The sequence below is a fragment of the Macrosteles quadrilineatus genome, unplaced genomic scaffold (assembly GCF_028750875.1).
Source record: "Macrosteles quadrilineatus isolate MER2022 unplaced genomic scaffold, UCM_ALF_1.0 Scaffold_9__3_contigs__length_116548681, whole genome shotgun sequence".
Taxonomy (NCBI): Eukaryota; Metazoa; Arthropoda; class Insecta; order Hemiptera; family Cicadellidae; genus Macrosteles; species Macrosteles quadrilineatus.
In genome coordinates this window covers 8,475,463-8,475,712 of record NW_026542602.1, presented here as the reverse complement: position 1 = coordinate 8,475,712, position 250 = coordinate 8,475,463, and positions in this window count along the sequence as shown.

Sequence of the window (250 nt, the reverse complement as noted above, 5' to 3'; positions counted from 1 at the left end):
ACAAATCTTTTGTTTATAATGTGGTCGTTAAAGATCGTTTTGGTCGTAAGGTAACAGTGGTGATTTAAATAAATTGTTTTCAATCAATGAATTTACACTCCTATATGTGTATAGTCAATTATTTATAGTATAATTTGCTTGAATTTAAAACCAATGCCTTGAAGTTTCGTTTATTTGTTTTTTTCTTTCTTCATGCACTGAACCATATGTTTACAGTTTACTTGTCAAAGCGTCAAAGGTAGCAGCCGTA